This window comes from Mastacembelus armatus, chromosome 24 (assembly GCF_900324485.2).
Source record: "Mastacembelus armatus chromosome 24, fMasArm1.2, whole genome shotgun sequence".
Taxonomy (NCBI): domain Eukaryota; kingdom Metazoa; phylum Chordata; class Actinopteri; order Synbranchiformes; family Mastacembelidae; genus Mastacembelus; species Mastacembelus armatus.
In genome coordinates this window covers 4910874-4938615 of record NC_046656.1, presented here as the reverse complement: position 1 = coordinate 4938615, position 27742 = coordinate 4910874, and the positions used below count along the sequence as shown (strand labels likewise).

General features: G+C 41.7%; 1 protein-coding gene across 5 annotated transcripts in view; it reads right to left on the bottom strand.

Moving 5' to 3' along the window:
• The window catches only part of fynb (FYN proto-oncogene, Src family tyrosine kinase b), a 71662-nt gene that overhangs the window by 38034 nt on the left and 5886 nt on the right, over positions 1 to 27742 (bottom strand). For 2 of the 5 annotated variants that reach the window (XM_026318086.1, XM_026318091.2), the window contains exon 2: positions 16951 to 17019. The exons of 1 other annotated variant lie outside the window; for it this stretch is intronic. The gene's annotated coding sequence lies outside the window, so the exon portion shown is untranslated. Of the gene's footprint in view, positions 1 to 16950; positions 17020 to 26637; positions 26734 to 27742 lie in introns of all 5 variants that reach the window. 2 more of the 5 variants (XM_026318087.2, XM_026318090.2) reach the window with 2 other exon arrangements.

The window sequence follows — 27742 nt, the reverse complement described above, 5'->3', positions numbered from 1 at the left end:
GCAGTAGGGAGATGGGAGAAAGTTCCACAGAGTCAACTATCACTGCAGCCCTCCACCAGTCGGGGCTTTATGGCAGAGTGGCCCGACGGAAGCCTCTCCTCAGTGCAAGACACATGAAAGCCCGCATAGAGTTTGCCAAAAACCACATGAAGGACTCCCAGACTATGAGAAATAAGATTCTCTGGTCTGATGAGACCAAGATTGAACTTTTTGGCGTTAATTCTAAGCGGTATGTGTGGAGAAAACCAGGCACTGCTCATCACCTGCCCAATACAATCCCTACAGTGAAACATGGTGGTGGGAGCATCATGTTGTGGGGGTGTTTTTCAGCTGCAGGGACAGGACGACTGGTTGCAATTGAAGGAAAGATGAATGCGGCCAAGTACAGAGATATCCTGGAAGAAAACCTCTTCCAGAGTGCTCAGGACCTCAGACTGGGCCGAAGGTTCACCTTTCAACAGGACAATTCAGTTTTTCTTTTTTAATAAATTTGCAAAAATTTCTACATTTCTGGTTTTTTCTGTCAAGATGGGGTGCTGAGTGTACATTAATGAGAAATAAAATGAACTTTTTTGATTTTGGCAAATGGCTGCAATGACACAAAGAGTGAAAAATTTAAAGGGGTCTGAATACTTTCCATACCCACTGTAGGTCACAATAAACCACACAGTGTAATGGGGAAACTTGTCATCCCAGTGCAACAGTGTGGTGTAACACTGATGTGCTTTTAATAGTTTTAGCACAACAGGAGAGCTATATGGCGCAGAGGAATAAGATTTATTAGGCTTTGGATACACAATACATAGTAGCAGGTTCCATTAATTGATAACATTTAACATGAGCAATATGAAAAATTAAAACACATACTGTATACATTCCAGTACGTTAAGGACAACTAATAGACCGCAGAGGGTGACAACAAATATGCCCCTCAGAAGCAAGATCTACCTCCAAGCAGAAGTGGCATGGTCACCTATCACTAACCCAATGTAGTGATCTGTCTGTGATGCTGTTGCTAGGTTACTACATTCCAGAGCACAATGAGCACTATGGGTCCTTGCTCTGCCAGGTTGGCACAGTCTGGGGAGAGGAAGTGACACAGTAGCAGTGACGATTTAAGAGCCTGAGAGCGGAGGACAAGCATAATGGAGGCAGTGTAACATTACTGCATCTTTGATACAAATATGTCTCTCTAAATATAAAACTGAGTGAGTGACCGGGTGACTTCAAACATGAGAATGTGTTGTGCCTGCAACAAGAGACAGCATGATCCAGCTGTGACTCTTTCTGCCAGTGGGTGCATCTGACTGGCTCAGCACAACAAGTTCCTACGCACTGTGCAATGGCGTCTAGACAGCACCCAGACTCTGAAACGCCCCCAGTGTGCAGCTCCTCCAAAGAGGATTGGGTTCTGGCTGGGGATAATCTTTAGGCTCATCCTTCTTTGTCTTCCCATGCTTTATATGGAGTACACTTACGCATGCATGCACGTACACACACAGAAGAGAACACACATGTACACAAGTGGTGCACAATGAACTGCAGGAATATCAATATTACAAACTGACAGCTATGATTTCAAAGTAAACAAGCTATTTTTATTATTATTATTATCTATTTATTTCCTTGGTTAATCTTATGAAAATTGGATGATAACACCCACATGTTGCATTCTGGAGCAGTATGATGGCTAGAAATCTTACGATGGTGGCCATGGCCAGGGAGGCTCTACTGTCCATATAATGTTACTGATATGTAAACAAAAAGCCTCTCTATATTAAGTGATTGTTTTAATAAAGTAAAAATATCACACAATATCATTATCACTAACAAAAAAGAGAAACCCTATTCATATATGTTGATTCTCGGGCTGCAACAAACAACTATTTTAATAATCGATTAATCTGTTGATTAGGTTTTCGAATAATTGATTTTTCCACACCTGTCCAGGGTGTACCCCTGCCTTCCACCCAAAAGAGAGCTGGGATAGGCTCCAGCAGATCCCTGTGACCCTAAGCTGGAATCAGTTGATATAGATAATGGATGGATGGACTTTTACAGAAGAATATAGAGAAATCTGTTTTAAACATCTTATTGCCTAAGTATAAACCTTAAACGAGTTTGCTACACATTCAGATTCAGATAAGTTTATTGATCCCTTTAAGGGCAATTCACTGCAGCTGTACCTCAGAGCATATATTACACATATATAAGGACATACAAACATATACAAATATAAGCACACATATACAAACATACTGTATGTCATCCCAATCAGTCCAGACAAACATACATATACACAGTCATCATACATATACATCCAATAAATAACCCACAAATACCCTAAAATTTATCAAATTTAGTTTGCAAGCCCCAACTCCAACCAAGTTTACACACTTAAAAAGACAGAAGAAACAAAAATAAAAAAAAAACAATCATCCGAATTTAACAGTCTTGTAGCAGAAGGAGTAAAAGAATTATAAAAACATCTTCCTGAGGGCATCAGTGAAAACTCAGGACAGAACGTGAAGAGGCTGTTTCAGGATACAAAATACAATTTTTATAAACCTTTTCATGACAAGTGATGTAAGTGCCACCGGTCTGAACTCACTCAGTTCGTTTGAGCTATTCGATTTGGGAATGGGTATTATCGTCGACATCTTCCAAAGAGTGGGAATCTGACCGAGATCTGCACAGTTTTGGAATTGTCTAGTGAAAACCCCACTGAGCTGGGCGGCACAGTGATGCAAGGTACGCCCACAAATGGCATCCGGACCCATGGCTTTCCCAGCCTTAGCCTTCTTGAATAAGACTTCCACTTGTTCCTGGGAAATCACAATTTCCTTAACATGTCTGAGAGACTCTTTACAAGCAGATATACTGTCAGACCTTTCAAACCTAGAGAAGAATGAGTTAAAAACACTGGGTAAATCTGAATTGTCCACTCCATTTACACTAATAGGTTTTCTATTTTTATTTTGTTGAATAATGGAGGCCATATTTTTTATGCCTTGCCAAGCTGCCCTGAGATCGCTACTATTATATCGAGCTTCAATTATATCTTTATATTTGAGCTTAGCCTTCCTAATCTCACCACACACTTCCCTGGAAACCTCCTTCCTCTCCATTTGGTTGCCAGTACAATAGGTTCTTTTCTTTTTGTTTATGATTGATTTCAAATCCTTGTTCACCCAAGGTTTGTTATTTGGATAAATAACAACCTTTTCAGATGGGATAATGGAATCAACACAAATGAAGAAGAAACAGAGTCACATAGCTCATTAATGTCATCACATATATCATAAAAAAAGTCCCAATCTGTGCAGTCAAAACAGGCTCTAAGAGTAGAGATGCTGTCCTCCGACCAGCATTTCACAGATTTCTCTACTGATACAGGGAGACGCCTAAAAGCAGGTATGTACTGGGGCATGAGATACACACAGTTGTGGTAGGATGATCCAAGGGGAGGCAGTGACAATGATTTGTATGCGCCACTCACTGAGCCATAGCACGTCAAGAGTAGTGTAGTAGGTTACATACTGCTCATATGTTTTCAGAGTCTCCTTAAGACGACAATGATTAAAATCCCCCAAGATAAATTTCGGGGCGTCTGGACATATAGTGTCGAACCGGTGCGTGACGTCATCAATAACCTGTGCAGCGGCTTCCGCGTCATCGCGGGGATGAATGTAAACAATCGTAAAAAACAGCTGTTGGAACTCACGCGGCATGTAAAATGGCCGAAAAGATATAGACGACAATTCGGTGTTAGGAGTGCAGATCCTCTCTCGAAAAACAACAGTGTCACAGTGTCTCTTGGTAATATAGCAGCAGACGCCACCACCACACTGCTTGCGGATCGACTGTGCATTCCCAAACAGGATCGTGGGCAGGGCAGGCAGCCGGCTACGGTCCTGCAGGCTCATACATTTGAGTTTCCGGCGTATTCCACCTCTTCTCCCCATTTTCCGGGGCTTATGTTTAGCGACTGCACGACAACGCTCTGGTGGGATATTTGGTGGCGGCACAACGCCATTGGTGGATAACCGGAATTCAAATAGCGACTCCCGGCTAAAGCTAATCCTTGGGAGCGCACCCTCCCGCAGAGCACTCGCTTCATTTCCCGCCTTCTGACATGTACATAGTACGAGAAACAGTCCACAGAACAGCAAAAGAATGTCACATATTAGAAACCACATTGTCTTTTTAAAGCTGAAGGTTAACACACATCACTCATGGCTGAAATAACACAGAAAACACACGCTATGCTCGAGGTAGCTACACGGGCTGCACGCCACGGAGCGTCCACCTAAACCTAAACAAGTAATAACAAATATGAAAGTAATTATTTTCTATGTGTAATGACATTCAAAGTGATCTTAAATTTTATTGAGTTAAAAAGGGGGTTTGTTTATGAGAATTTCACACTTCAAGCAAAGGTGAATAGCGCATTAACCCTAATGAAGCAACATGCTTTCAGACATGCATTTGAACATTGCTAGACATTATCCTGGTGCCTTATATCCTGGATATTAACCTGACATTGCTCCTAAAAGCTCCCCTGTAAAAATTCTTAGTGCTTAGTTCTTGTGTGCGTCAGTGGCGGAGAGATCATTGGGAGCAATGGGACATTTCCTGGCAACCTGCTGGCGATAACACAGCATCAGGATAAACTGATTCTGACAGACCTTACATCAAGCATGACTTTCACTCTCACCGCAAAAAAGAGTCGTAGGATGTGTCTAAATTTACTCCCTCTATTCATGGCAAGAGACAAGGAGGAACTCTGGGCTGTGCAGAAGGAACTCAAGAGGAAGCTATAGAGCCAGTAGAGCATAAGTTCAGACAGAATAATATTAAAGCGGTGTGGAATGGGATGAAAATAATGACTGGCTATAAGAAGGCACACACTGCTGTAGAGGGAGACTCAAAGTTTGCTAATGAACTTAACCTGTTCTTCAATAGATTTGACACCACCTCTGCTTCTTACTCTGACCCAGTGTCCTCACACACCATCCCTCCTCCCTACACCACCTCAGCTGATGCCTTGGGGTCTCTTCACGCCATCCCTCCACCCAACATCTCTGCCAATGATGCCTCCCCAGTGTCCACTGATGCCATCTCCTCTATCAGCAGCCATACAACATTGAAGTATACCTCACTTCCAATACCTCCTCCCCTGCCCTCACCATCTGACTCCTCAACAACACAATACACAGGCCCAGCCTTTGCCACAGAACAGGTGAGGGAGGAACTATCCAAACTAAAGACCAACAAAGCAAAAGGACCAGATGAGATCAGTTCCAGAGTACTTAAGGTGTGTGCTGGACAGCTTGCAGAGGTTTTTCAGCAACTCTTCAACCTCTCTCTGAGGCTCAAAAAGGTGCCTAAGTTATGGAAAACTTCCTGTATTGTCCCATTACCAAAAAGAGGCCGTCCCAGTACCCTCTGTGCTTCAGACCAGTAGCGCTAACTGGTCCTGAAACACCTGAGGTCTCAAGTGTCTTAATTTCTGGACCCCCCACAGTTTGCATATCAGGAACACATCGGAGTGGAGGATGCCATCATCTTCAGCAACACTGTGAGAGTCATGTTCTTCGACTTTTCAAGTGCTTTCAACACTATTCAGCCCCACCTGCTCAGTGCAAAGATGTAGGATATGGAAGCTCCTGCAGACATAGTGGAGTGGATCACAGACTACCTCACTGGGCGGCCACAGTTTGTTCGCTTAGATGGCTGCATATCTGATGTGGTGATGAGCCACACCGGTGCACCCCAAGAAACTGTACTGGCACCATTCCTGTTTACGCTCTACACCTCAGACTTCTGCTACAACTCAGGAACCTGTCACCTCCAGAAGTTCTCTGCTGACTCCTCAATCATTGGATGCAAACCGCCTGTGCCATGTCATAATCAGCAAACTAAAAAAAAAGTAGTGGGTGAGTGTCCGAAACCGTTAACTAATTGAGTGCACTATACAGTCCACTATATAGTGCTGCACTATACAGTGATTGAGGGGTTAGGGACTAGGATGGATATTTGGACACAGCCATAGTTTCTCTTGGTGACGCACAGCAACCATAGTATATAACAACCATACTACATAGCAATGGTCCACCTACTTGTCCACCTCGCATTCATAAAGGGGCTTGGGATGGAGTCAAATCCTTGCCCTGAATCAATGATTCAGTCCGTCTCTTATGTGAGCTTTGTTGTCTCCTGCTGTGGCTGGATGACACAACATCCATTAAAACGACAGGGGACTATCTCTGGACGTGATCGTCATATACCGTCAGGAGTTTATATGAACACAGAAACATTTAATCCACACCGACTCTGACCTGTCAGTCATCAAAACAACGGTGTGTGTGTGTGGGGTGGGCGTCTTCACCATCAGCTTCACAAACACAGAGGCTAAAAAAAACTGAATGCACCAATATGGACATGAAGTGTAGAAAACACGGAGGTTAAGGGTGACACTTGATTCTCATCTTACATAAGATATTTTAGTTCAGATACTTTGCCATATCACAGTAGGAACACCAGTGTCAATAATAAAATGATGGCTTCATAGCGACCAAAGAAAAATTTCTGATAGTTTATCATTAGCTGTTAGTGAGTCAAGGGTAAATTTTGGCTTGATGGCTACCAAGGAAAGGTTAGGAGTCACTACTCATTGTTAAGAATTATGCTTTATCATAAATATTGACATATTTTATGTCAGTCTGGCCAGTATTCACTGCAATATTTTCCAGTGTAACAGATACAAACTGACCAAATGGCAACAACATCCTGATGAAACTGCTGACTATTACACCACAATTCTATAACTAAAAATATGTTACAACTGAGAAACTAGTGGTACACGGCTGTGCTGAATGACAGGACAGAGGACTTCCTTTGTCTGATTGATGGACCATTTATCATGGTTAAATCATGTGGAAAGAAACATAGCCTGGAAAGAAACATAGCTCATTACCTGAGGCCTCATCTGTCCTCAGGTGCAGCAACAGCAAGCATAATCAGCCCCAATCAATACATCTAAAAATAGCTCTATAGTCTATTTAAAATACAGATACAGATAAAATCAATATCTGATGGAAGTGTTTGTCCTTTGATATCACAGCCATCAAGGGTCTATGTACATATTCTGCACTTCTCAGAGTTGAACAAGGGAGACTTTCCATCAGCACAGTAATATGAAGAGGCAAGCCAGATGTACTTTTTCTTATTTTGTATCAGATCGACAGCACAAAAGAGCAAGATACCTCCATTAAGACCAATCAGCAGATAGCTTGAAGAATGCTAGCTACATTGTTGATGTAGAAATGTAAACCCACTGACTGTGAGACACAGACATGAGATCCTTGTCACCCTTAACCTCCATGGTTTTTAGGCTTCATGTCTGTACTTCCCCTGGTACATTTAGGATTTTTTTTTGGCTGCTGTGTCTGTAAAGCTGATGTTGAAAACACCACACGCACACACACACACAGACACATACATAGAAGCCCACGCACACGCGCGCACACGCACACAGAGTTGTGATGACTGATGTAGGTCAAGAGACAGTGTGGAGATCACATCAAGAGACACTGTGGAGTTGTGTTAACACATAGACAACACAGCAGGAGACAATGGAACTTACACAAGGAGGACTGAGATATTGATTCAGTACCTAGGTTTCTTTGTGTGTTGTTGAGAGGCGCTATGACTTGTTGTTGGCACCTCAGAGAGAGTCAAAGCCACGCTTGATGTGAAGATTGATTGTGAGTCTGTCAACTTATCCTGGCATAAACAACATGAAAGCATGGACCCATCCTGTCTTGTATCAATGGTTTGGATTGCTGCTGGTGTTTTAAAGGTCTGGGAGATATTATCTTGGCACACTTCGCACCCCTAAGCAACTAAGCATTCTTTAAATGCCAAAGCCTACCTGAGTATTGTTGCTGACCATCTGCATCTGTTTATGACTACAGCGTACTAATCGTCCTGGTTAGCCAGCGCTCTGTCCACCTTCAATACCACGACTGAGGTCCGTGTGTGTGTTCACTGCTGTGTGTGCGCACTTTGGGATGGGTTAAATGCAGAGCACAAATTCCGAGTATAGTAGAGTACTTGGCTACACAAGTCACTTTCAGTAGGATAACTCCCCACATCACAAACGTAAAATTATCTCAAAGTGGAAATTAGTTCACTATACTGAAATGGCAAACACAATGCAGCAACTGTCGCTATGGACCAAAATCAATAAGGAATATTTCCAACTCTTTGTTTAGTCTATGCCACAGAATTAAGGTAGTTCAGAAGACATAAGGGGTTCCTAATAATGTGGCTAATTAGTGTACCTTTGTGCACCTGGATGATTAAAATCTAATATCCCTAAAGGGGGAGGACAGGGCCGAAATACATGACCAAAGTAACAATATCTTTGTTGAGAACTAATAATACTGCATAGTGTAGACATAATTAAACATTCTGGGTATTTAAGAGGTTACTATGTTGTTAATGTTTAGATTATGACAGAAATAGACATTGAATCCAACAAAACATGGAGGTTAAAGTCTCCATGTTTAACTTGCTAGTTAAAGTGTAGCAAGTGTACAGGAGAGTCCGAAACAACAATCAAGCTGAGGGAAACTCACACCTCACTGCTTTCAGGTAGAGGAGGAAATTGTTACTTTCAGTGGTGTGGTCTGGCTCAACCTGAAACATCCACCCATCAATCATCTATACCCGCTTATTCCTAACCAAGGTCACGGGGATCTGCTGAAACCTATACCAGCTGTCTTTGGGTGAAAGGCAGGGGTACACCCTGGACAGGTCACCAGTCCATCACCATCACATCACATGCCACATAGAGACAAACAACCTGACACACTCACGTTCATTCTGATGAGCAATTTAGAGTCCCCAGTTAACCCCAATTTTTGGACTGTGGGAGGAAACCAGAGTACCTGGAGAAAACCCACGCAAGCACAGGGAGAACATGCAAACTCCACACAGAAGGGTCCTTGACGGATTGCGAACCTGGGGCCTTCTTGTTGTGAGGCAACAGCGCTAACCACTCAGCCGTGCTGCCCACAACCTGAACCAGTTTCATGTCAGCTAACAGACAGGAATAAGTCCCAGACCCCTTTCCTGCACCTCCTCTTTCACCTATCAGTGGCTGTAAATCAGCTGAGCAGCAGGCCTCTCGCAGCAGTCAAAACATGGAAGTTAAAGAAGCACTAATTCCTCTGGGGCTGCTCATTAAGCTGCTGGCTTAGACCCTGGGGACCCTGCTGGCATATGGCCACTGCCGACTCCTCCCCACCCTTTTCACCCCCGTTATAATTAAAACTACGTCACCTCAAAACCTCCAAGATGTGGAGCACTCTTGGAAACCTATGGCTGATTACTGACAAGCCAGACTGCTCTGAGCAAATACAGCTAGTGCAACATCAAAAGCTCTCATCTGAACGTTGGTGTTATTGCCATTTAATAATCTTCAACCAGTAAATTAGTAAATAACACATACTGACAAGACTGTTAGCTTCAAGCAATCAAAGTGCAGTCCATGTGGTGAAGTTAGATAAATGAAGCTCTGTGAAGGGATCTCTAAACTCAAAGGTACTAATAGGGTTTCTGTCCCCAAGGATTTCTTTGTGGGATTGATGGCCACGTTGTCTAGGGCTGTTAAGATTAGGGCAATTTGCAAATCAGATATGTTTTCGTGTGCGTTTTTCTGTCCTACCATGGCCCAAGTAAAAGGATCCATTGTTAGCCTCTACATATTAACCCCATTCAAGCGTGAGGCCATTAGACCTGGTGCACTGGTGATAATATACCTGTCACAAAAGCTGTGTCCAAAGCTTGTCACTATGAAGCTATAGCTGCTGTTGTATGGGCCATTGGATTCCCCAAACCAGCCGATAAAAATCTGTTTCTTTTCCTTTCCTTGGCCATATGGTGACCTTGACAATTAATCTGTAAGCACATAAACAGAGAGCACCTAGCCTGTAATTCCATTATTTTGGAATTTACATATTGGCTCTGTTGGAACCAGGTAGTGGTTATTAATAGCAACGATATAGAGACACACTTATATATTCAACCTCTGTAAGGAGCTGATGTGCAGGAAAGAGAAAAAGACAAATTGTAGAGCACATTCAATGCAAGTCATTAGCATGCTTCAGCAGTGGTGTTGAAGGTGGGCTCTTTAGCTACTTGGCAAGTCAGTAAAACCGGATGAGGTTATGGTATTGTACCATCTGCACTGTAGACTCTAAGCTGACTTGCACAACCACACACACCCTTGCATCCTGTAAACAGCAGAACAACATGCTGTAGCCCAGCTCAGCTTCCAGTCAGCTGGCAGTACTGAACAGTGACAGTTTGAAAACCTTAAACCATGTTACTACTCCAGTCAAACAAACAAGTGAAATTCTAAACATCCCATTCCTCTCTGAACCTGGCAACTGGGGGAAAATGGCTGGGTTAAGTGAGAGATCATTAAAATGCTGTGGTCGAAACCCTCAAGCCCATAGGTTTTCTACACCCATCTTGGCCTATTTTGTCAGAGATAAAACAGAAGGATGAGGAGCTGAAAAGTGTGTGATACATCAAAAATACTTTCTGTATAATGCAGATTAAAACTGGTTGTCAATCCCACCTTCTGCTTTTTGCTCTACACCTGTCAATTCCATAGCTTGCATGCTTTGTTTGCAAGGGTGAGCACATTAAGAAGCAGGTATCAGAGATCTCAAACTCAAACCCAGAATATTAAAAAACACAATTCTCGCTGTGCAAACAGAATCTGACTAAGAAAAAAATGCCCTGAAAAGAGCTTGTACTGGCAAGCAAACCTGCATTTCTGGGCCCATTTTGAGTGCATATTTTTAACTTATATTCCTAGAAGATTGTTCTATATTTATATAGGGGAGTGATCTGTGAAGCATACTTTGGATGAAAACTCTGCCTATTATTGTTTTGAACTTGACATGTATAACCAAATGAAAGTAACAGGCCATTGTTTTCTTTGGGATTTTTCCAACAGCATTTTGGGACATGTAGGAAAAAACTGAATCTGAACTACAGTCAAAGCAAACATTCAATGGAAAACTTATAAACATAAGCAATGAAGGCTCAAGGAAAAGACAGTTGACTAGCAATTATTTTTTATAATCCAGTATAGATGCCCGAGCCACCTCAGCTGGCTCCTCACGATGTGGAGGAGCAGCGGCTCTACTCCGAGCTCCTCCCGGGTGACCGAGCTCCTCACTCTATCTCTGAGCACCCGGCCACCCTGCAAAGGAAGCTCATTTCAGCCGCTTGTATCCGAGATCTTGTCCTTTCGACCATGACCCAGAGCTCATGACCATAGGTGAGAGTTCTTCACCACGATGAACTGGTACATCGACTGCACTGCTGCTGCCGAGGCGCCGATTCGTATATCAATCACATGCTCCATCCTTCCCTCACGTCTCGGACTTGGAGGTGCTGATTCTCATCCCATCCACGCTGAAGGTCCTGGCTCAATGAAACAAAAAGCAGAGATGAAATCCTGTGGTCCCTGAACTGGACTCCCTCCGGCCCCTGGCTGCGTCTAGAAATTCTGTCCAAACTCTGGGAAAACTCCCACAAACCCTCACGCACCCTGAAGATGGTATAGAGCTGGTCCAGTGTTCCACGAAAACTGCATTGTTCCTCCTGGATCCAAGGTTCTACCATCAGCTGGATCCTCCTCTTCAGCACCCTGGCACAGACCTTCCCAGGGAGGCTGAGGACTCGCCCTGGTCGACTAGGGCAGTCTTGGCCTAATGGATAGGGAGTTGGACTTGTAAACCGAAAGTTGCAGTTCGAGTCTCAGGCCGGTGGGGAGTGAATAGCCAGCGCTCTGTCCACCTTCAATACCACGACTGTGTGTGTGTGTGTGTTCACTGCTGTGCTGTTCACTGCTTGGATGATGGATGGATCAGCCTCCGACTCCCCAGCCTCTTCTTCCTCTTTGGAAGTCCCGTCGGTGGGGTTACTTTCATTATTGATTAAAAATTACTTTCACAGTGACATGATTTTATTAACAACCACCAAGTAATTTTTTGTGTCTTGACCAATTGATTAATCAACTGATTGTTTCAGGTTTTGATTGGTTGGATAAGAAGTGCTCCAGACAGACAATTGATGACAAGCGGCACTGAAGCTGTAATAGAGACTAATAGAGATGGTGTAACAATGGCTTTTGCTGAAATCTGGTTAAAAACGGCAAAAAATTGTATTGTAAAATAAATCCTGGAAGGCACTCCACATTATCAATAAACCATCTGAGGCTTGGGTCTTCTTCCCAACATTTTTCAGCAGAGCGATTCCGCTTTTAGAACACAGTAGCTTGACATTGTAGTGATGGTGAGGGTGACAGAAAGGAATTCTGGCACAAGTGCATCTATTGGTCAGGACAGGCTGCTCTTTCTATAAAGTCAGATATTTAACAGCCATCAAATGGCATTCTATGCTCGCAATCTGCTGGTGAGGGCTGAAACTTCAAGAGGCCACTTTAAGTTTTGTTAAACAGAGTGACTATGCAGTACGGAAGATCCTGTGTACACTGGGTACACTTCAGTTTGCAGCCCAGATCCTAAACACATCACTTAGTTAGACGATGGAAAGCAAACTAATGAAAAATGCCACCAGATGTGTCAATATAATAGAGAGAAACTCAACTGGGTTCATTAACGGCACCACTTCTACCCACTGACTGTGTCTCCTTACCATCAGGCAAACAGGGAACCACAATGGAGCCACAGTCTAGGGGCAATGCTGACATTTCAGTGAACAGTTACACAGCCCACACTGGCACAGTCATTATGATGGAGGTAACAAGCTGGGAGGAGGAGAGGGTGAACAGTGAACAGAGCTGCAAGGAGGCAAAGGCAACACAAGTATGTGTTTGTCTCATGGCTGTAAATGATTTTAGCAAATGAATATCAATGTCTGGATAATGTGAGGATAATTTACCACTGTGCAGTTTAGCTCTTCTTTCTGCACAATGCACAAACTCTCAGAGAGACAGAAAGCAGCACAAAAACATGATCGGAATAAGTGACTCATTTTCTGTTTCTCACCAGCCTACAATACCACCCACCCAGCAAGAGTGCTGTAGCACACACTCACACACGCACGTACATCTGCTGCACATTTCTTCAGCAAGGGTGCTCTTGATGTGCTAGCATCACAGCTCTGCACAGCTTCTTCTGATGCCTGCCGCGCACTGTGGTATGCCTTCCGTGTCACTGTCACTTCACACACAGAGAGGCTCTTCCAAAAAAGCCGGAGTCACTCATCAAACTGCAATTCCACTCCACAACAAGCTTGCTCCATTGCAGAGAAGTAAAACATGCAGAAGTACTGTAGGAAACTGGAATACACACATAATAAAAGAGCTATTGGCACAGCAATAACTTGTCCTGCATAATGAATACCCTTGCTATGGATGTCAGATATTTAGCTGACTTCAGTTTCCTGAAGAAATCCCTTGTTCAGCTTGTTTCCACTAAACCACTGATAAAATCTACCTAAAAAAAAAATCTCCATTTATAGCTGTTGTCAGTTGCTCGGATGTGGTATTCACATTGTATCTTCTTTATCTGCAGGCTTCACTCAGGAAGGGGAAACTACAGGTCTAAAAGCTTCTGACCATGCCAGACATATACATTGGTTGCAGAACAAGAGAAGTTAACAAGTGGCTACTGTGTATAACAGAAGGCTCTTAACTTGGGCTGTATTTCACTGAAATTGCTCAGGCAAATAAAAAAAATATAACGAGATCTGGCAACTGTTTCAGTCTTGTGTTAAATGTAAAGTCATTTGACAAATGAAAAAAAAAAACAATATAAAGCGTGTTAAAAAGTCTTCTTAAGTGAACCTTGAGTTTCAAATGTTTATAACCCTCTGGGGTCTGAGGGGTTTTTGGGGCCTGGACAAATTCGGACATGTCCTGACATTTGTGCTTTTTTCAGTGTTTTTTAAACATATTAATGTCTAAAGTCTAATAACACTGTAATCAGCACAAAATTGGCTACAATAATATGTGAGCTTCAAGTTTATACATTATTGTGTTTTTGAGAAAAAAGTGTTTATGCATGGCTAGTGAAAAACTAAAATTTTTTACTCACTGAAATAAGACCATAAAACACAAACAGAACATTGGTTCACAAGACTTTGGAGACCAGCATGTTGTAGGCTAAAGTGTTTACTTCAGAGTGCTGTGAATGTCATCTTGTTCACACATTCACAGTAAACAATACACTGATTTAAATTTTCTAAGACACTTTTTGTCCAGAAAGGCCATATGCAAGAGGGTGTGTCTGAGGATGAATAGTCATGTGATTTACCTGAGAACACAAAAGACGCACTGAACGTCCAGACAAAGACGCGCATAATGAGCCTTTCAGTCAATGTAGATGGGACGGATTAGTGCAGCACAATACAACACAATGAGGAGCCAAACGATCCTCATTTGAGTTAAAATCAGTGTTTTTACTCTGAGGACAAGCCAAACTATTTGTCTCTGTGTGGAATGTAAGGAGCGCCGCTTCACGTGCGTAACGCGCCATCATCCAAACGCGCTGAAAAAGTGAGTAAATTCTATGATGAAGTTTGATATTTTGTGTCATTTCTCGGGGGCGTGCACATATTTACCTGGTTCACCTGAGATTATTTACATGTGAACAGTGGACAGTGTACAAGGCGGGACCGCATTACCTGTAATGAGGTGAGACAGGAAAAAACGGACTTCTCCTTACGTTCATACGGATTAAATAAAAAGTGATGATTTGTTTTTGACTTGAATTGTTTCACTCAAAAGAAAACATTTCAAGCTTTCTAGCCATATAATTCTTATTTTTATGAGCCAAGTATTCGCTGAGATTCTGGTTGTTTTATTTACGCGTCTGTGAAGAGAAATGGCAGAGACAGAAAAGTCCGAGAGCGCACCCTCTCGGCTTTCTTTATTTAAAAAAAGCACAACATTTTGTTGTTATTATGATGGTATACCACTAAAACTAGACCCTTTACAGATTTGAATGATATACTTCTTTTATCTGTACGATCAGAATTGACGGAGTAATTTAAGTTTGTTTCGGCCTTATCAGAAAAAGATGCGTCAAAACGCGCCGGCGCGTGCGTCAACCCCAGAGGGTCATTTGACCCCATAAAGTCATTTGACAAATGAAAAAAAACAAACAATATAAAGCATGTTAAAAAGTCTTCTTAAGTGAACCTTGAGTTTCAAATGTTTATAAGAATATGTGTTCTCAAAGGTAAAAATGTACATCCATGCTCCTCAGTACTGTCACAGATACTCAGAGGCTTTGGAACACTACTAGAGGAATGAACAACATTTTTACTAAGGACGTTCCTTAGTTAGTGTTTTGATGATGATGGAGAGTGCTTTCTAACACAGCGCTCTAAAATTTCCCACACATTGCTTAACTGGGCTGAGGTCTGATGACTGTAAATGTATGACATTTACAGTCATACAAATGATTCACTTTATTTTCATCAAAAGCCCTTGTGACCAGTATGAAAGCAACTAATATTAATCCATTTGCTTATGAGCGTTTGATCATTAGTGTTTCGCATGCAGTGAATGTACCAAAATTGAAGAACCTTTGACATGATTTAAATCTATCATTTGGACAAAGAGTGAAACAGGTGGCTAATATGTCTCTGGAAACACAACTAAAGATGATAATGGCAATAGGTGGTCAGGACCACAGAGAGAAACTCAACTGTCTAAAACATACATTGTAATTAGACATCTGTGTATATGCCAACCACTAAATGACAAGAAACTCAAGTTCAGAAATGGTCATCAGAAAAGGAAAATGTTACTTTATGATATGGGTTGTTGAAAGATGATAACGTGATGTCTTTGGACCACATATACTATACAATCAAATCATTAAGAAAAAATGATAGCATACTTTGAGAAATGAATCCAGATAAAAGACACATCTCAATGTCGGCCCTTTTGTGTGGTGTTTCATTTTTACAAACATTTGACTCATTTTACAAAATAAGTAAATCTTAACTCCATGTACTTGGAAGCAGGGAACATTTTGGACCTGTGAACAGCTACTGTAGCACAGCAGCTCTGTCACTGCACTCTGACGCAAAGAACAAGCTGTTGCTAGCTGTCAATAACTAATTGGACATCAGTGCCACCATGTTCCACTCCAGCCTAGCAGGGATCCCACGTGCTCACACTAGGATTAGGAAGTGACTGAAACATCCTAAATCTGCTGCAACTCAAGCGTGGAAATATGTTACATCGGATAAGAAAAGAGAACACAGACATTAAGAGGGGAGATACAAATCAGAATAGTGGCAACTGAGCCAAGACTGAAGAGGGCATGTGGTGTGTATTGGCTGACGTTAACCTCTGTGGGAATATATGGGTCGACCTTACTGGTGCACTATGGACTAAAGATGGCAGCAGCAGAAACAGACAGTTTGGTCAGATTACAGACTGGATCAAGATGTTAAGGAACTGGCTGGTTAGCTTTGATCATCTGTTTTAGCTGTCAACCTGTCATAATAGTAATGTACGAGTTAGAGTGGTACTAGACACAAAATGGCTTTTTCTACAGTTTCCTTTTATGAGGAAACTGCACTCATGTTGTGCAGGATAGAATCCATACTATGGACTTGGGACAACAGATTGGCCTCAGGCAAACAATCTCAACTACTGGTGGCCAGCCGGTTGGTGTCTGTGCTTGGGTTCATGAGTGTGTTTCTCCTTGACCGACATGCAATTAAAACAAAGGAAAATCCTCCACAGTGTTTTACCATCAATCCATCTGCTGTCAGCATCCACATCAGGTTATTTTCATAAACAGATGTGAATAACCACACCTGAATTCATTTACAAGGGTGTTTCTGTGTCTATGAGTCCAGTGGAGTGAGTCATACCTCTGGTTTTCAGCGTATCAGGACCTTTACTTCCTCCACATTGCTTTGTGTGCCACCAAAACAGAGGCCCTGCAATGGACACAGAGATGCTCAATTGTTCAGCGTCCCATCTTGTAAAATAGGAAGGTCAACAGCAACAACATCCACATTTGCAGCACACGTGAAAAAAAAGTAATATCATTAAACCAAGACTGTGTTTTACAGGCAACAAGAAAAAAACTGCAAGACAGGTGGATGTAAACGCAACTACAGACATTAGAAACATGGCAACAGACTCCAACCAGAGACAGCTTTTTGAAAGGACTTCAAGATAGGGCTGTGCAATTAATCGAATTTTGATTTTGATTTTGGGTGTGGCCCTGTGATGGATTGGTGACCTGTCCAGGGTGTACCACTGCCTTTCACCCAAAGAGAGCTGGGATAGGCTCCAGCAGATCCCTGTGACCCCGGTCAAAGAATAAGTGGGTATAGAAAATGGATGGATGATGGATGGATTTCTGGTCTCAACAACAAAAACTGTAATCGAGAAAAAACTATTATTCCATTTTTCAAGTTATTTTGGCCTGTGTTCTTGATTATGTTCTCTCACTTTTGCCCCTCGAGAAGCCCAAACTCTCTCAGCCTATACTGTCGGCAAAACAAGTCTCGTATGTGGTATCTCGTGGCATTTAAAAATCAGCGTGAGTGAATATGGCGGAAAGAGAGCAGCCACAGAAGTCTTTGGTCAACAACGAGGTAGAAGCAATTCCGTTATTTGGGGTCGTGGATCAAAAACATATGTGCAAGATTTGCTACGCAGTGGTGTTGGCACCACTATGTATACATTTGAATATATTTTATATTATTTGTTTTAAGGAGAATTCATTGTTTTGTTCATTAAATGCAACATATTTCCAAAGTCAATGAATTATCATGTAAAATAATCGTGATTTCAATAATGACCAAAATAATACTGATTATGCTTTTTTCCATAATTGAACAGCCCTACTTCAAGATCAAATATGCTGGCACCTACTGGTTTGTGTATTTCATATTTTTAATGTAAAATCTTAATCTGAAGTTAACTATGATGTCTAGTAGAGTAAGTACAAAAATTTTCCTTTAAAAAGTAGTGGCAGTATCAAAAAAAGACTGCAATGTATCGATTTTGACCACACAATTAAATTCTCCTTTAGTAATTGTAGCATTCAATAGATTCTCTCATTAAAAGAGAGCTTTCAATAACTATGTTAGAATGAGTCCTATGTAAATCTCAGAACAGAGAGCAAAAGTGTGGAGGGAACAAAAACACAGAACAAAACCATAAAGGGTATTTCTAATGTGTTACATTGCAACTATTATGTACAAGCTAAATTTCCACCGGGTGTGAATAAACTGGACAGTAGCTGCCAACTCTGACTGACAGCAGATATCCACAGTGGAGTCACTGTGTGGCAGGAGGGCCAGGTTTAACTGCAAGGGAAGCCTCCTGAATGTCGTTATTTTTGAAAGACGTGTAGTCTTTGCTGTCAAATATGTTAGAATCCATTAACAGCTGATTTGACTTTAAAGTTCAGCCCTGCTAATCTACTTTAGTCTGTCTCTGTAGGCTTATCCGATTGCTATAATGTAGCAGTAATGACGTCGCAAGTGTATGTGGGCTTCGCTGATGTGATGCAACTGTTTGTTCTGCAACAGCAGCCACCCACGTGGAATGCTCTCGCTGTGTCTGCATCCACTAATGTGGGCTCTATTACACAAAACATTCCTGTTATTGGTTGGGTCTCCACACACTGAAAGGTGCATCTGACCACAATAGGCTGATCTTCTGTCCAATATGATCAAAGATCACTATGTATGAAACGAACCATGGTGGGAAGCAACCAGAAGATACTGTAGTGTGTGTGTGGTTTCTTGTTTTGCATTGCAGACAATTATGATTAAGTGGAAAAGTCTTTAGCCTGTTATTGGAGATATTTTCAGCCATGTCATAGCACCACTGCCACCTGCTTGACCACACATATACACACCACCTACCATTTTAAAATCCCCCAGTGTAAAAGGTTTATGACAAGGATCTGGATAGAGATGTGAGAGCTGCCATTTATCAGATAACACAGAACAGAAGAAACAAAGCAGAAGAGAGCAGAAATGAAAAATAGAAAACGCAAAGACAACAGGATGAGAAGAGCTCTGGTTTGACACTCATCCTTTCCACTTAACTCTGAGGTTATTTTCACATGTACAATGAATGACTCACTACCTATGCATTTTCTTCTTTAATATAAAAAAAAAAAAAATCTAACATGCAGTTCAAAAAGTACCTTTAAAACAACTGCTTGTGTAGTGGCATGTGAGTAATTTAGCAGTAGGACTCAGATGTTCAGACAGAAAAAATTGCTTTTTCAGCTGATGGTTTTAGCAGTTTTTAGTCTGTTTCAGGGTTCCGTAAGGGTGTCCCAAAATACTCCAGCTGACCTCAATGTGAGTGTGTGTGTGAGTGTGTGTGTGTGTGTGTGTGTGTGTGTGTGTGTGTGTGTGTGTGTGTGTGTGAAACGTGATTTAGGCCCGAATCTTCTTTACCAGCATAAAATTGCCATTTGGCTGTCCGACATGTCTGCATCTTCCACTCCTCCACACTCCTCCCTACTGGCCTAGGCAGTCATGGCGACAGGCTCCCAGTAGGCTTTGCAGTATGTGTGTGTGCGTGTGTGTTTGTGGAACCTCTTCTGAACTCACACCGGCTATGGAGGGAGCACTGACTATCTCTTTTCATCAGCAGCTCCTGCCAATAAAACATAATGGCAGAGGGGCTACAAGGGTAAAGTCATTGAGCTACACAGTCATCGCATGACCAGGGAGGCACAAACAGACACAGTCTTTCTGCTGTTGCTCGGCCACTGGGACAGATGAATGGGCTACTGAGCTGACCAGACACACAAGCATGATCCATATAGAAGGGACTGGACTTGGTGTACTGAGATGCCACTATGGAACTGTGGACAGGCACATGTACCAGCCGTACTCTGTAGCCAGAGTTCAACCAGAAAAACTAGGCTGTGTCCTGACTTTCCCCCCCCGTATACTCACTGCCAAGTCCATATGGAGTATGTGTCTTAGAGCCACAGTCACTGCCAACCCCCATCTGAGGGCCTAAGGCTGTAGCATACAGTGGCACTCACACAGTACTTTCTATTATCCTTTAAATGATACTTTTCACGGGTACAAATAATGGTTATGTTATTATCAGTTTACCTGCAAATTGTTTTCTCTATTAACTGATTAGTCATGACAAAAATGCATAAGCTCACAGAATCCAAGGGGATACCTTCAGATACTATGTTCCTAAGACTAAAAAATTCCATTTCAGAAATCTGTCTTCTTTGCGACACAAACATACAAACACACCACCTATGTTTAGTGCTACTATCTCACATTATACTAAATCAGCTTCACTAGATCACTGCATTTACCATAATGCAACTAACAGAATTATTTTCATTTGAAGCCCCCTGCATGACAAAATCCTAGAGCTGTCAAACTCCATATATGCAGTTTGAAACTCAAGCTCTGTATGAAAAATATTTAATCTTCAAGCACAGGCCTAGATAATTCACTGTAAATTACTTAAGTAAAACAAGTGCAGTCTCCATTAATATCCATGCAACAGCCCTTTTTTTCTTTCTTGAAATGAAAATTGTGAAGGGTCTATGTATTGTGAAATGGATGAATCTGATATATGCTTATATGCATGTGAGCAAAGTACCTCCCCTCTTTTTCATTTTTTTGCTTCATCCAAATCGCTTCTTGAGCAGAGGAACCAAAGAAACCTCACTAAACACTTCCGCAGAAGTCACTATGTCAGCAAGAGCCATGTGCTCCCTCACTGGCTTTCCAACCCTGAACACAGCCACTCATTTTCTTTGGGGCCCAGGCTAAGCCGGAGGTGCCTGTGCTGGGAATTGAAGCCATGTCTCCAGTGACGGTGGGCGATCGCTTTCCCTTTGTGCTGCTCAGACATGCCATGCCTTGTACAGTTTAACATAAAGCTTGCTATGAACCACCCACTTCTGGTTCATTTCAGGGCCAGCCTCTAAAGGGTAAGTAGGGCACTTTGCCTTTTCAATAATAGCTGAATCTGCAAAGCCTACTGCTGCAGGCTACAGCCTTTACATGGATTTAGAGCACCCTTGCAGACTGTGGGGTAGTTCAGTGGTGGTAATACAGTCAGCCTGTGTTTTTTGCTGAGACACTGGCATGGTGTTCATGGTAAAGAGATGACATGCAAGAACACTAATAAAATCCTGAATGTTTCATCCCCATTCCCAGGAGCCCTAGTGGAGGTGCTTTGATTGGCAGGTCACTGATGCTGACTGACAGACTCTGCTGAGGAGTGGATTAAAACAATTATCACAGCACATCAGGCCTCCTGTACTCTATCTGCAGCTGCACTACATGAAAGAGTGGTTTTCTAGATAAATAAAAGGTAACAGCGCAAATAAAAGCATGAGGGTGTTTTTTCAGAATAAGAGTGAACACTTCACCTTTCATAAGATGACAGTTCCAGGAAACATCTCTCTGCTAGGAAACTTCTGAATGAATATAGTAGTGCTGGGCAGGGTGGGTAAAAGCTTCACTCACTTTATGTGATTTTATATTGTGGCATCAATATAGATCATCATGACACAGATTTGGCATATTATCTCTTAAGAAGAATACAAAAGAAAAATTTGTCAATAATAAAAAAGGAATGCAATATAGTACCTTGAAAGTTTATTATTTTAAGTACAGAATTGCCTCTTTGCACTTCAATAGACATTGGTTCTTCTCTGAAGCACAGCAGAGACGTATGCTGCTAGCTGTATTGTAATAGGCAGGGGTATAACACCAGCTTTAGACCATGAGTTGACTACATGACTGCTTGCTTTGACTAAGACTGAGGTCTTAACAACACCTCAACTAAACCTAACAAAAACAATCCAGATCAATTTAGAGCCATTTCAATTCAGATGATATTCAATTTTAAATTAGTTTGCCAACTTATACACAAATGTAAGTGTTAAGCTAGGCAATTAAAAAGGGTTAATGGTTCCAGTAGTTTTGTATTTCAAGTGCCAAAAAAACAAAAAAAACCCCAAATGCATAAACCATGAAGTCACAATGGGCTCTCATGCACAGTAAACTACATCCACCTGCTGCTTCACCTTATCATACAACACTGGGCTGCATTTTCACTGAAATGCTGTGGACTTCAGTTCCAGAGGCAGTATCATTTGTCTAAATCCCACATTATCAACCGCACCATCAGGGAGAGTGTCTTTATAAATAAAACAGCTTTTTGGACTTGGGCTGTGTGTAGCTAACAGTTAATGTGCTCTGAAGGTAGCTGCAAACACCAGCACTGTTAGGTGGGCAAGGTGACTGCTCCTACAGCTTACTGTCCTGGCACTGCTGTTTCTTCATCTGATTCAACACTGTTACAATGCTTCCTTTGTAAGTAAGTAGCAAAGTTGGTGGAACTCCCTGTGTTCTAGACACAAGTACTGCATGTTTGTCCCACTACAGCTGTTTTACCAAGAATTTGCTGGTAACTTTCGTAGAATCGGACATACAGTACATTAAGATTGTGGCCTTGAGCTAGCTGGGGTGTTTAACATGGGGGCTTTGAAATGTTTTTCCTTGTGGCAAAGTTTGTTTTCCTGGTTGCCAGGACCAGACATGTGATTGGATGCCTGCAGGAGATGGTGAGAGAAACAGACACACACTATAGGTCAGGGCACAAAAAGAAGGTCTTAAAAACATGACCTAACAATTGTTAAAATAGCTATAAATGCCAGAACTTTAATGACGCCTTGTATTCCACGCAGACCCTTTCTAATATATTTGCTGGTACAGTAGCTCGCTAGATTTCCAGGCAGTCCTGCACAGGATAACCTGCAAAAATGTGTGTTTTAAATATAAAAAATATGTACCAGGTGAAATAATATCTAAAAACAAAGAAGGGACCACACAATGTCTTGGTAAAGGTGTATCTTTATGGCATGGGAACACATTTAGCATTATGCAATGTTTTATCTGCAGGCCCACCTGTTAAATAGGGTCTGTTAATTAAATATTAATTAGTCAGAAATACTGTTATTGTATAATTAAAGCAACATGATAGAGAGCATGATGAGACATTCATTTGATCTGTTAAATTCAAGTTAAAACAGGCTGAAGCACTTACAAATGCGCAATTAAATAGCTTAAAGTCTGTTTATTTCGAGGTACGGGTTGGGTCATGGGTCTTCATTTTGAGATAACTGAGAGGAACAGATTAGGTCCGATACAGAGCTTTGAGGGTCCAGTTTGTGGAACCGCGCAGGCCCAGGTTTAGACTTACAATGTTCATTAGACTACACAATACTAGTGCGTGACTACAGATTTTATCATGTGACACTACTGACTCCACCACATAGCCAAACTGAGGCATCCATGTTTGGTTGGTTTTCAGGCACTTCAATATTATATCACAACTCCACTCCCTCCCCATCATAACATATACTGTATTCAAATTGACTGGATGGATTACCATCTTTGGCTCAGGGGTTTTTTAAACATGTGACAGAGCACCCTGAAGATAAAGCCCCGTGACTCTGTCAGGATGGGTTTATCCTTTGGCGACGAAGACCCAGGCATTCCGGTGTAATGTCACAGTCAGGATGAGCAATCATTTCTCTTGTCAGGATCTTGCAGCTGCATCAGCAATGCAGAGAAATGACGCCGCACAGTCAGAAAGCAGAGCATAACACAGAGGGCAGACAGGCAGCAGAGTTCAGGAGACTGTATACTGCAGTGGAAATTGGCCAGAGCAGAACCTCTTGACTTGGCGAGGGGTCTGACACATAAGTCACTATCTGAGATAAAAGGAAGCAGCAGAAGCTGGAGCCTGAGCTCTGAGAGTGAATCTGTGTGGATGAAGCAAAAACATGCAAAAGGCATAATAGCTTCTTTGCAATGCAATTTTTCTAACAGCATCATCCACATGGTGCACAGGCAGGCTTTGTTGAGCCAGAATACAGCTGTCACTATTCACACATGACATTAGGCAATGCTGGAAAATTGACAGCAAGTTAATTATGTATGAAAACTCTCCAGGCCATTAACATACATATAGAAAGCACTTTTGTTTTCCCCTCAGAACACAAACACTTGTCATCAGTCTGCCTGCCACCATGGTAAACATATCATTGATAAATGATAAAGCATAGTTAGATGTACTGTCCGCGTCGCCTGTCGTTTCAGCAAGGAGAACTACGCCCACATGATTGCTACTTGTGTCTGGCAGGCAGAGCTGTTAGATGCTGAAATGTTCATTGCGCTTTTAAAGATACAGACTATACATCTACACAGAGCCATTCTGCTGACCCCATCCCAAACATCAGATGAAACCTTCAGCATGAGTACTCGTTAGATTCACAGAAAGATCAGACAGCCAGTTAACCAATCTTTGACCACACTGATACACACCACCAATTTGTTCTTCTACTTGTCTGCAGTCTACAGATTAGAAAGGACAAAGTGACATATTTACCCCATATCATCGTGGGGTAAATGTGTCCAGGACATAAAATTATTTGAACCAAAGCGATTCTGGATGTTTTACTGATGGCGATATCAATAATTGAGAGTAAAAAAAAAAAAAAAACAATGTGTGAGTTGAGTTCTTCCTTTCTATTCTACGTAGCAGCACTGCCTCTGGTAAAAAGTCCCCTCTAAAACGATTTCATGTACTGTGATAGATCAGCCAACAGTTCACCAAATAAATAGATAAATAAATCACCATAAATTTTTAGAAAAAAAGGAAATGGAAATTTTGAAAAAAAAAAAAAAAAAAAGTCATTTAGACAACCCCTTTTCCATATGTAGTTTGCCCATTTGAGAGAAATGACAAGTTTACTCTTCAACAGTAAACTTCAATTTTAAAATGTCCCATTCAGTAAATTTCTTAATCATAGATGTTTAATAAGCAATTAAAAAAACTTTAGCAAAATGTTTTATATTATGCATTGAATTAAAATAGGTCTCAAAAATCCGGTTGGGCTGCAGTTAACATCTATGCCAAAACCACATATCCTGTTTACGTCTGCATTTAGGTAACATTATTTATATGCTGATTAGGCTTGATAACCTGCTGAAAGTTTGTTTCTGTAATATTAAAATAAGCAAACAAAGCTATTGAAGTTGGCTTGGATTTTCACACACTAACAGTTACAAAAAGCTGAAAATGCACATGCTGTGTCTGCTTCGGCCTCGCTGGTGTGAAACAAAAAGACCAACTTTACTTATGCAATGACCTGATGTTTATAAGTAACGTTCATAAACACAAAAAGCTTAATTATTTTTTGAAGATTGTTATTGTGTTATTATTATGTAGTCAACCCATGACTTAATATATATATATATATATATATATATAACAAACCTAAAGAAACTATTGAACTATTGAACATAATGCATGCTGGGGAGTCTCCTAATAATTCTTAAGACATCTGAGAAAAAAAAAATGAAGTAGTATGAAAAATGTTAAAGTTAAATATTTGTTAATATAATGAAAAAAAATGTTAGCTGATTCCATGAACTTCCTGTATGATGACTTCCTCTGCTTTTGCAGCAGTATAAAGCTTCGGGTTGGGAGGGTCGCCTGCTGAATTAAAAGATTTCTGCTCGATTCATTCAGAGGTAAGGTTTTAAATAAGACTGAAGCGCTCCAGTGCACTATTGAACTCCTGAATAAAGGCTAAACGGACTTGAGCTTAAATGGGATTGGAGAGATTAAGAAAAAAGTGAGGGAGATAAAAAAAAAAAAAAGGAAAATGTTGAGCAGGATATGTGAGAACGCTGTGACTACTGATGCTCTCATGCCTTGCCTGGTGCTCCATATGCAAATGAGGAACAGTGATTCTTTTCAGAGGAAATAAAGCCACACTTAACAACCAGTAACTCACTTTCCAGATTTGGAGCAAACACATACATAAGCAAATGCAAAGATGAGCGTTGCAAGGTGGAAATGATGGGCTGATAACGGGTTGTGCACATTCTGTCAGATAGGGTCTGTATTATTTCAGCTCCTTGAACCAAGACAAACTCCTGCTAACTGAATTCCTTTGAAGAAACACCCCTAAGATGGACATCTGTGCGGGTCTTATTCTGACGGGCTTTCATGCAAGTGTACCACATAATTTTCTCCCTTGATACTCCCGCGAAAGTGGGACAAACCTTGCACACTAATATTCCTTGTTTTTTTAAAGCTGATGTGTAAAAACTCGAAAAAACATGACAGAGAAATGTCAAGGTTCTTAGTTAGCAGAGTGAAAAGAAAATAGGGAACTGTGATAGGGAGCTGCTAAAGGGACTGCAAGCATTCAGAGGGAATCATATGATCTGTAGCTCTGCTCTCACATGTCAGTGTACATCCCCACAGGCTCTGTCATAGCCTGCATTCATCCATGGTTCAACATTTACTCATCTGTAACAATAACTTCATTTGAGCCTGTGAGTACGTCATGACTCAGCCACCAACTGCAGGGAGGTGGGACATGCAGAGAGAGAGAGAGAGAGAGAGAGAGAGAGAGAGAGAGAGAGAGAGAGAGAGAAGAGAAACACATTTCTTCCCTCTGTACTGGAAATGCGACACAAAGGACAGCATTGTTGTGGTGTCTTTCTGACCTCTGAGATTCTGGCGTGATGCTGAATGCAGAGGGGTGGCTGACTGTATTCTACTGCAAGCTGACTGTGATGACAGCAACTCCTGGACCGGACACTCTGAGGAGGAGAAGGGGTTTAAACTATGTATTTTTTGAGAGCAGTCTGACAAGAAAGCCTTATATTACTCACTAGCATCCTCAGTTGTCAAGGAGACGATCACCTGACTTTAGTACTCAGCTTCAGCTGACCACCTGCTATCACTTACCTAAGCTTCCAGCACTATAACTGAGCAAACAGAATCAGATGATGAAAAGCCTTAGCAAAGTCTAGAAAGTCGACCTTATGTTTTCTTATTTTTTATCCAGCGGTAATATGTTTGTGTGTTTATCTTACTGTACATTTGTTTCCTATCTGAATACTAGTATGCTGAAGGTCAAGGACAGCTATAGTCATATTCCTTGCATTTGTCAACATACTTTACTTGGCTGAATCAGTTCTCAACTCAACACAAAAAACTAGAAGTCCACTTGCCATGACTCAACCTCTAGATAACTCAAATCAACTTCATTTGTCATTCATTGCATTTTTTTTTTAGCTTTTTAGTGTTCAGAGCTCTGACAGCTTGGGGTGGAAAAGCTGTTGCAGAGTCTTGTTGTACGGGTCCTGATGCTACGAACCTCCTGCACGATGGCATGGGCTCAAACGGACTGTGGGATGGGTGAGAGGGACCCTTCACAATGGCAGAGGCTCTGCGTATGCAGCATGCTTGGAAGATATCCTGGATGGAGGGGAGGGAGACCCCAATAATCCTCTCAGCTGTGCTCACTATGTGCTGTAGGGTCTTGCACATTGAAGTTTTTCAATTTCCAAACCACATGGTGATGCAGCTGGCCAGGACACTCTCCACAGTTCCTCTGTAGAAGGTTGTAAAGACAGATGGTGGAAGGCTGGCTCTATTCAGCCTCCATAGGAAGTGAAGGTGTGCCTTTTTCAAAATGGAGATGGTGTTCATAGTCAGAAATGTGTACACCAAGAAACTTGGTGCTACTGACTATCTACTATCAAGCCACTGATGACCAGGGGAGGGTGGTCAGTCGACCCTCGTCAGAAGTCACAACCATCTCCT